This window comes from Parus major, chromosome Z (genome assembly GCF_001522545.3).
Source record: "Parus major isolate Abel chromosome Z, Parus_major1.1, whole genome shotgun sequence".
NCBI lineage: Eukaryota > Metazoa > Chordata > Aves > Passeriformes > Paridae > Parus > Parus major.
In genome coordinates this window covers 45856915-45867209 of record NC_031799.1, presented here as the reverse complement: position 1 = coordinate 45867209, position 10295 = coordinate 45856915, and positions in this window count along the sequence as shown.

The window sequence follows — 10295 nt, the reverse complement described above, 5'->3', positions numbered from 1 at the left end:
TATATTAATACAACAAAATTTCTCATTCTTATACACATAACATTCATCTTAATATTTGCGAAAAGCCAATAACATAAAATGTATCTATAACAATACTTTATGGCACCTAACAAGCTGTATGTGTCCTTTGCTCTACCTGTGGCTGGTCCTTGTGTAGAAAACTGTAAGTCTCATGCAGAGAGGGGCATGAGAGAGGTCATTCTGTTACAGCACCAAATGCAGTCTCGCCTTTTGCTTTTGAACACAAAGGGAAAGAAAGAGGTTGGCTGCATCTCTTGCTGCTTCATGAGACCTGCCTAGAATGTAGGCACTTGAAATGTATGTGTTGAAGCTACTGTTTTACTGTCCCCTCAGTATTTTGATGCCTTCAATTAAGTTTCTAAGTGGTAAACCCTTGGCTGGTGCAAACTTGCCGCTGTTGCTCTCTGTGTTGCAGTAATTAGTCATCTTCCTCTTGTGCATCTTTCCAAATAGATGTATATTCTGATGAATCCCCTACAAAGCACCAGTCCGGACTGGGCTGTTCTGTTTAGTGCTGGGTACAGAGGAGCACATCCTTGTGCCAGTGCACACAGTGGTGGCAGGACTCCTTCCTTAGTGCCCACTAAGTGAATTTTCTTGCCTGCACTTTGAACTTTGTACACTTTGACAGCTTTTGAACAGTGTTTTGAGAAGTATATATTTTCCATTTCTGAGGGCTTTGGCAATTAGGGCCCAGAATTCTTTCTTAGTGATAGAGGGGTTAAGTGTGTGGATCAAGGAGTTGTTGGGGAACAGGTGTTTTGGTTTTGTGTCCTCATGAGTTATGTATGTACGTGGTAAGAAGGGTGTTGTTGGTCCTGGATATAAAGTAGTTAAAGATTTGCAACTTATTCTGTGTTGAAGAGTAGTTTAGGGACTACTAGGCCTTTGGTTTGATAGGTTCCCTCTTTTGGTTAAAAAATCTGCTTTCTTTAACTCTTGGCTCTTCCCAGACTTCCCTGGGTGTTTAGCTCCTGTGTAGACCCAGCCTTTTTTGCATATTTTTACATGGCTTCATAAAAAAAAAATCTTTTTCTATTAATATACACAGGCATTGCCCTTTAAATATTTGAGTAAGACCAGATACAAGGTGGGGAGTGTGATTTTTTTGAATTATCCCTATCCTATTACCCAGTGTGATGATCCTATTACCCAAAAAAAGTGTCCTTTTGTCTTCTATAAACTCACACATTCCAGTTTTCAAAAGCCTTCTTTTCCTTAATAGAAGGAAGTGTTGCAGGCTCTAAACAATCTTTCATCTTCAAGGCACTGATGGCTAGCCTGTTTGCAGAAGAGACTTTTATTCTTGAACAGGTGATAATGAGAATATCTTTCTGTCTAAAGTAAATTCCAGGTACTTAACTTCAGGCCTTTACTTCCTCAGTGGAACAGAAACCTAACTATGTTGTCTAGCTTTGTGAGGTTTTTTAACCCTATAGATTTTTGCCACATAATCATGGAAACAGACCCATGCAGTAAATAGTTGCCTACAAAATACATATGGAGCAGGAGAGAGCAGTTCCAAAAAGCAAGAAACATGTTATAATTTAATAATTATTAAATTATTAATTAGACTTAGTATTTGGATGATGTGGGGTGAGATTCACAGCCAGAAATGCTCATAAATTTTTGCATGTGCAGTTTTGCACCACACAAACCTGTGCAGTGGTTTGAGTGAGATGCCTCAGTATAATACATGTGTAAGTCTAGTGATAACTAGGAAGGTGACTCACCTTGATTTCTCCCTCTGGGTTTCTTCTTGTTTCTCATAGCTAGTGTCATAAGCAAGAGCAAAGTTCAGACTGTGAGGACATGTATTCTCATTTGCTGTGTCCTGTTTTTTTGGTTTTGTGTTTTGATCAATAGGTACTTTGTAAGAGTCTGAGTTTCAATTTGGCAAACAGCTGAATTTAAAACACTTGCCATGTAAATCATGTTAACCTCGTGATCTTTGGTTTTCCTTTTTTTTTTTATTTTTTTTTTCCTTTTATTTTATTTTGTTTTTTAAGGAGACTATTTTGGTTCAGTGTGAGTCTTCAGAAAGTAAGCCTGTGAACATTGTGATGGAACAGAGAGCTTCACTTGGCAACATGACCTGTGGGAACAGTTCCCTTGAGCCAGAGGACCCTTGTAAGAAGAAAGTCTATATGTTTTTAGAGACAACTGAGCTACTCTGAGCCTGACTTTTACAGAAAGGGGAGAGCAGAGTAGTTGATCTAGGAGAGCTGATGGTAGAGTTTGATGAGCTATTACTCACTTCAAAGGGTAGTTTCTCAATCCCAGGTAATGTTAGTTAATAACTCATCTCACAGTGCCTATCTACCAGTTTTTACCTTTTATGTAATTACTGGGGTCTCTTTGTCAGTACAGAGAAGAAACAAGGCTAGAGTTCTTTTCATGAGATGCGAATGTCTCTGTTCAAAGTTCTTGTGGGTGCCATTTACGGGGCTAGAGCTGCAGTTTTTATCAGGGTACTTCAAAGCTTTAAAGTTTTGAAAACTTGGAAAAATCCCTATTCTTTAAACACCAGGCCTCAAATTCCCAAGGCAGAGCCTGCCTTTCAGGACATTGTTGGGAAAGAGGAAAGTTTGGCAAGAAAGTTTCACAGTTATGTATGCTTGGCAGAAAGCTCTCTGAAAGTAGAACCTGAAAGTGGAATAGAGATGAAAGCAAGTTTTGATACAGAAGAATAATAGATGTCTAAATTAGGAATTGCTGAGCCAGTTGTTACTGGATAACTAAGAAAGCAAAGGTTAAGTCGAGCTGGACAGAGCTTTTATGGCTAGAGCAAAGGATATGTTGGCCACAAACAAAAAAGATGTTTTTACCAAGCAGAAATAGGTCTTAGGAAAAGCAGAAGATACCACAGGCAAACAAATGTGCTGATGTAGCAGTAGAGAAAAGGTCTAAGAATTTGCTACTGCAAGAAAACAGAAAAACAAGTTTAAGCTTCAACTGTAACATACTAACTCATGTGGTTGGATAGTAATGACCATAATATGGTAATGGCAGTAGTTATGATAGGCTATAGGTAATAGTAAAGGAATTGTGTATGATGCTGATTGGTTGTTAGGCATTGAGATGTTCAGCAAAGAGAAATGCATAATACATTCTAACCAGAATTAATGGGGCTTCAGGTTTGCCTATAAACTGGAGCTGGCAGGTTTAGGTGTGGCTGTTACCCATGACCCATGAATACTATAAAATCATCTAGACAATAAATAGCATTTTGAAGAGCCACCTGTTGTCCCACATCTCTTGTCTCAGGCTCTTACAGGCCATGTTTTATAGTCTCTGCTAGAAGTCCAGTTGCTAGGTGTGCTGCCAAGGGAGACATAAACAAGGTCCAGTGTTGACTCAGTGTTCACTTTGCTTCCTAGATGTCCATCTGCTGCACCTTTCCAGAAGAGCTGCTCTTCTGGGGGAAAGATTGTGGAAATGGACTATCTGGGATCCCTTTCTATATAGTTAGACTTACAGATGTATTATATTGTTGTATTTAAACAGCTAGAGGTAGATGGATATTTAGATAGATATACAGATGTTTGCATGCTTAGATGCAGGCAATACAGTTGTAGCAATCTGCAATTAATTAATTTTTTAAACTGAAATTGGTATTTGTATATTTATGTATATTTAGCAGACTCTCTGCCCATGTCTCTCTCCTGGGCAGCATGTACATCCTGTCCTGTCCCTGAGAGTTCAGACCAGTCTTCCACGGTGGGAAGGAACAGCAGAATCACTGTCATCACTCTCTGTTGTCCTTGGAGACCCTGAGAGCTGTGGACACGATGCTGGAAGCAATGCTGCTCAACTCTCCTCTCTCCAGAGTTGATGAGGTTCTGCATGACATCTTTGAGCTCTGGCCTGTGAAAGAGTGGGCATCACAGGGCTGTTCCTCACCCTAGATAGGAGGGATTGCCCAATCCTCTGTCCCCATGTGAGGAAAAAGACACAACTTTGGGGGTTCAAGTAAACTAGGGTGTTTATTAAGGGAAAAAAAAACAAAGGGGAGGAAGGGATAATGGGTGAGGGAGAAAAAAAGAAAAGAAATTTTAAAAAAGTCCCGGGTCTGAGGATTGAGGAATCCTCTGGCTGAACCGGCATTTTGGTCCCAAAGCAAGAACTCAGCGGCACTGCAGTGAATGCAGCTAATCTGCACTCAAATTTATATAAAAAAGTCTCTAAAAGAGATGTAGACCGGAGTCTGTAGTGTCGGGTCCTCAGCTGCAGCTAATCCACAGTTAAAGGGCAGTTCTGCAAACTTCACAGGTCCTTTTATAATCTCTGTCCCCTCAGCTTGTTGCTGGCAGTCCCACCCCTATAGCTGTTCATTGGTGCTGGTAACATCTTCTCCTCCAACAGTTTGCTGTCGTTGGGGTAACTGAGGTTGTGGAGGGAAAGTTCCTCATTAGTATGGACTGTTGATGTGGTGTCAAGTTACAACCTTCTGGGGCAGGTTAAAATTCTTTGTAAGATTCTGCTAGTGAGGGGATTTGCTTTGAAAACCTCGAAAGTAACAAACTTAAAAGGGATTATTAAAGTTACAAATAATCCATCAATAGCAACAAACAAATGAGTAAGGGACCACAAAAATAGGGATAATGCTTATGACAATCAAACATTCAATTGGAACACACACAAAAAACAACCAGTACAATTCTACAATGAACAACTTCTAAACAATAACAACAAACAATCTCACATGCAAAAACCAATCTAAGGTTTTATAGACAGCACCCAGATCAATGCTATGCAGGCAGTGTGCTGTGGGGAGGGTGCTTAACTCCCCTAGGGAAGCACCAGGGGGTGGCACCAAGCTCTTTTGGAGTGCAGTAGCTGCAGAGGATGGCATCTGCCTTGCGAGAGGGTTGGCTGAGGGCCTTTGTCCCAGGCCTGCAAGGAACTCCTGGAGCAGGAGCCCACCAAGACTGCTCAAGGGCAGAGCTTGAGGGACCATGCAAGTCTTGCCCAGGAGTGGAGTCACACTGCTGCTGCTGCCTGAGAGCATGTTTGCTCCCAGGGCTCATCTGCAGCTTCTCTTTTCCCAGGTGCTCCTGGACTTCACCAACTCTGACACCACTGTAGGAGACGGGTTTGGGAATCAAGAGATGACCCAATATAAGTTAGCTGCTTGTTCCAACTTTATTACAATCTTAGCTACATTTTTATAGTATTTTGAAAAGGTAACATGCCATCTATATTCTATTATGATTGGATAATTGCTGTTTTTCACATGTTAACTTCTACATTTCTATTGGTCCAGCTCATAACACCCGAGCTCTGTAAGATACTTTTTAGTGAAACTTATTAAGATATATTAAGCAGTTATATGGGATACATTCTGCAGAATTCACATCCTGACAAACTTCATAAGATACATTCACAAGATACATGTAGCAGATTTCTCATCCTAAATTCTCATCTGTTCTTCATTGTCCTATTAACAATTAGTCTTCTTCATTTCTTTGATACAATATTTTGCCGAGGACTCATGCTAGCTCAAAGTCAGGGTTGTGCAGGCCTTCTAAGGAGCTATGGCCTCGAGAAGCAAGCCATTCTTCAACACACCACTGCTGTGCAGAAGAGGGTCTGAGAGAGGATCAGGAATCTGAGTTATGGGCTGGCTGACATTTCCAAATGCAAGGTAAGGTTCAGGCAGTTTCCAGCCAGGCCATGCTGCCCTCCCTGCAGCTCTCCCCATAAGGCTGCTGTCCAGCTGGCTGCTTCTGAAGACCCACAGGGTCCTTCACAGCCTGGTTTCACCTGGATCCAGTCCTGAACCCTGCTGTTAGGGAAGCTTCCCTGTCTGACCATCCAGGAGGCATTCTGGCAGTCACATTCACACCACCCGTGCTGGGAATGAAGCCCTTTCACAGCTACACTCCTCACACTCACAGTCAGACCAGGGTTTCAGCTCAACCCCAGGTTTCCCATAGCAGATTCTCAGACATCCATGTCCTTCAAACAGCTTAATTGTGGTGCAATAACTAAATAACAACAGCTCCAGCTGGTGCCTCTGAGAAGGGACCCTGAACAAAGGAACCCCTGAGCTTTCATACCCTCACAGCACCAGTGTCTGGTGGGGTCTCAGCTCCTTCTGGATCTTAGTGTCCAGTCCCTGACGGTGCCACAGGTCCCTGTGCCCCTTCCTGTGCCAAGGGTTACCAGCTCATGGCCTCTTGCCTTGGGCTCCCAGCCAGAGCTCAGCTTGTGTGGGAAATGGAAAAATGAAATTTTCCACGGATGTTGAAGGGTTCAATCTGCAACCTTGGAAAGAGCTTGGGTTAATTAAATAATAAAGGTACACAAACATTAAGTAGAAAAATTATAACTTGTGTTCCTATAGTTATAAGTAAGAATGTCTTCAGTAAGTAAGAAATTACATTAGGTAAAATATTGTGAGGTTTGAGCTGTAATAATGGGACTTATAGAGTAGGCTGGGGATCTAGAAGCTATAATAGAGCTGTGTATGAGTACGTCAGTTTATTAGCTAGGAGACAGATGCAGTGCAGCAAAATTAAGCAAAGGTGATAGGTTAATAAGTAGAAACAAGTTTTGTGGCAACTGTCTGTTGGACCAAAATGTTATATATTTCCGTGTGAAGAAGAAACTTGTGACTTCCTTGAGCTATGGCTGACTTGTTGCTCCCCTCTAAATCTCACGCCTTGGGACTGATATCTTATCTGGCTACTTGAGCAATAAATCATCTCAAAGCAAGGTGGTCCCATCCCTCTTTTTTCATCTCGACAAGCCTGCAACTCTCATTGCAACTGCAACTTCCTCAATAGCCTGCCTCCCTAACAGGCAAATGCCAACCATAGTGGGGCATGAGGGGAAGGGGAAAGGCGCCAGAAGGGGGAGAAAACAGCAGACAGAGACTGTGTGAGGGAAATCATGTATTTCCTTTTTCCAGTCTCAAAATGTGCTGGAGCCCTGCTAATTCTGGCAATGAAGTGGGTTGCTTTCATGGCTTGGTAGAATCCTGGGGCCAGAAGCCCTCCTGTCTTGGGAATGCCAGGACCCAAGTGGGAGTGTGAGAGTGTTCCTAGCCCTGACAGGGGGCAGTGGGGGGGTGGCTGCTGCCCTTGATACCTAGAGATTTCTGCTTTTTATACATTTTTCATATATTTGTAGATTTGCAGACTACTAAAAATGGCTTGTAGCACAGGTTGTAGCTTCTAGTACTTTTCCTACTCTTCCCTCTACTTTTTTGAAGAGTAAGCTAACCTTTTAACACATTCCTGAAATGGTATTTAATCTTGCTTTTTAGGCTAACAAGGACACTATGTTTTCCACTAGAACTTAGAAGACATAACAAGAAAGCCCCTGGAACAACTCCAGTGGGGTGGAACCCAGAGAAACTAACCAACTGCTCTTCTAATGGGACAATATTTTTTAGATATGCTACTTTGTTAAACTTACAAAAATTGTAGAAATACAGTGCCAGGTGTGCCCATGACCATGTGGGCACCTGGAAGCTTCTAATGAAGACCTGTGGGTTTTTCCTATATTAAGACTAGTGCAAGAGTTTTCTCTTTTGACATTAAGCAACACCCTGGGCAGAGAAACTTGCTACCACCACCTCCCCCTGCTCTTTCTGGGGCTGCACCTGCTCTGTACCAATCAGCACAGATGACTGGAGGATGTGGAGGGCACAGAGGGCAGCTTCTGATGTGCTGGGTTGGTGCTCCATGTCACAGCCTGCAGGGCTGCTGGCAGGGGTTGGATGCCAGCTGGGAGTCCCTCCCTGGGAGCTGGTGGAGCTGGTGGAGTGGGAACTGGCCTCAGGGCTGTTGTCCTCCTTCCCAGCAGCATGGGAGAGCAGCAGCCTCTGGGCCTCCTCACTGCATTGGCCCACAATGAAATTGACAGTGGCAGCAACCAGCTGTTCTGTATATTCCTCCAGGAGAGGCTGCAGCATCTGGACCATGACCTCCCCATCTGGACCACAGAGGCACAGGGTGTACAAGATGCTGTTCTCTGCTCTCACAGCCAGCCACCACTGGGACCCATATATTTCCTCCAGCCTCTGGCGCAGCCAGGGCAACATGGGGTCAAGAACACGTGCTTCTTTTTGGAAAAGTTCTGCCCAGACCTTAGGCAGCAGGCTACCCACGGCCTCTGTCCCACTAGGCCCCTGCTCAGCTGGGGAGAGTGTCCCTTGCACAGGACCCGCCCCAGGGCGCTGGCAGCTGTTTCCATCCAGGAGGCCAAGAGATCTTTCTGCATGGCTGCTGGTCTCTGGTGACTCTCCCTGGGGTGTGATGACACATTCTAGGTACTTTTGTTCCTGAAGAGAAAACCTGACAGACTCTATCAATCTTCTGCAGAGTGGGCACTCTGGTTTCTTCTCTGCCCAACGCAGGATGCAGCCCATGCAGAACTCGTGGCCACAAGGTATCACATAAGCTACACCCTCTTGCTCATCATGGCAAATGGGGCAGCTCCACTCTGTCCCCATGGCTCTGTCTGTTCTCCATGGTAATTCAGGGTGTCCTGAGAAGCTGCTCCCCATTTCTGGCATTACCAAAGCATCTCACACACCGCAATGAAATGGAGAAACCTTGGTCCCCTGCTGTCCCTGTGCTCCATCCTCCAAATCTTGTGGACATGCATGGCAGAAAATCAGACCTAAGCCAGCCTAAGTCAGATTCTCTCTGTGCCTGAATGAAAGCCCCAAGGGATGTGAAGTTACAGTCTAACCCTTGAGACATCACAGTTCACTGCCAGGTGACAGTATATGTGACACCACAATGGGATGTCCAGCTCACTGAGATGGGGCATTTGGACCAACACAGCATATTGGAGGCCACCTTCTGTGTGGGTCCTGGCTGGCACCTGAGCATGCTCCAAAACTCAGTGATGCTGCCCTTTGTTACACTCCTTTTTACATTAACACATAGGTCTTTTATCCCCACCCCAATTAAATGAAGTCTAATGCGTCTTCAGGCCACACATTTCCACATGAGCAAACAAGCTAACAAAACTGCTTTAAAATGTATGGCGTTCCCTTCCGAAGGTGGTTCTTTAGACATATTTTCCAGCTGACAGGTGATCCGGATAGCAGTAGAGTATGTGCTTGCAAGTACTTTTACTTTAAACTTTTAAAATTAAATCTTTGCACAGTGGTAGGAGAATTCAGTGAAGTACCACAAATATTTCTGGGGAGTTTTTCAAGCAATGACTAACTATGTTTTCAAACTGCATTCAAAATGCCTTTTGCGTTCCCCAGAGAACACTCCAACAACAAACTTGACATCAGTCTCTTCTTTTTTAAAACAAGCTAATTAAATGTTTGTGTGCCCTGTGGGACAGCACTATCAAAAAGGCTGCCTGGACCTGTCAGAGCTGAGAAAAAACAGGTGATGGCTTTGGGATGAGCACCCAAAGCTGCTGACACCATCCCCCAATGCACCATCCAGCACCAGGAGAAGCCTTGCTTATTTTTTCAGTATTTTATCCAATTACCCTTTTTTTCCCCTTTTTTGCTACTTTCAACTTCTGTACATAGTCCTCTCATTCCTTTGATGTTTCTACCTCTTCCTTTCTTTGCACTTTCCCCTCCCTGATTGTCAGAGAAGCTATTTACAGGTGGCTTAAGGTCCTTTTTCTCACCCACCTGGTACCTCATGTGCCAACACCACGATAATTCTCATTATTTTGCCCCTAACTGCCTTCTCTTCGGGGCTTCAGTCTTTTATATGCGTTTTTTGGGCAGTAGGTGGATAAGGGCTTACAAAGTGATTTCCTAAGGCCTACAGAGCAATGCAGTGTAAACCAGACCTTTTCTCTTTCAGGCAAAGCTTCTTTGAAAGGAGTTCAGAAGTCCCATCATGTAAATGAAGCGCTGTTGACAGAGCACTAGACAGTGAAAGGATTTGAAAGGGGATGGGAAGCTCATCTTGCAAAATGAGGCATAAGAACCTTTCTCCCCACCAGAATTTTGGCATCACAATAGCATTGTTTTATGCAATTTAGATCATGCTCTAAGCATCACCTACTTGTACTACACGTACTTGCCTTGGTGTAATAATTTTATGCTTTGCTCTGAGGAGATGGGAAAAGGTATAAAAATTTGCCTAAGGTAAATTTAGAGAGGAATCTTCTCCAGCCACTGTGGCAACCAGAGAGAAAATACAAACATTTTTAAATACTGTTTGCAACAAACTCATAGAAAACATATGAACATAAATGTCTTAAAACTTTGCAAGATAAAAACCATGTAAACACTTAATGCAGTGAAGAACAGCAATGCTTCACTGTCACCATTT